Genomic DNA, 490 nt, shown 5'->3' on the forward strand with positions numbered 1-490 from the left:
AGAAATTGATTCTTTTCTAGGTCTCCCACATGCCTAAGATGTATTAGTAAAAGTCTACTAGGGACTTGAGTAATGGACGCTCACAACCTGAATTATTATTGATCACTGTGGCAGACCATCAAGAAAATCTATTTCTCACTATATAAGAGTCTCTTTAAGAAAGCCTGTTACCACTATTCATGGTATATCAACTAAGACTAAAAAAATCTCTTCACCTAATCCCAAAGACTAGAGGGTAGGGATTTGCGAAATGTAGGAGAGGTAAAACCATAAAGTGAGAAAAATAACAAAATATCCATGCAAATTCAAAGGGAAACACCTTTCCAATGAACTGAAACAAAACCTTAAGGACAAAATTATTCTTCTATAAAATAAGTAAAAATATGCCCTTTACTTGTGCATAACCCCTTCCTTCTCCTTCCTTTCCTCTCTCCTCTCTCATTCCATTTTGGGACTTGTTCCTGTCTCCAGGTCTCTGCCTTTAAGGCTA

Source organism: Mastomys coucha, chromosome X (genome assembly GCF_008632895.1).
Source record: "Mastomys coucha isolate ucsf_1 chromosome X, UCSF_Mcou_1, whole genome shotgun sequence".
NCBI lineage: Eukaryota > Metazoa > Chordata > Mammalia > Rodentia > Muridae > Mastomys > Mastomys coucha.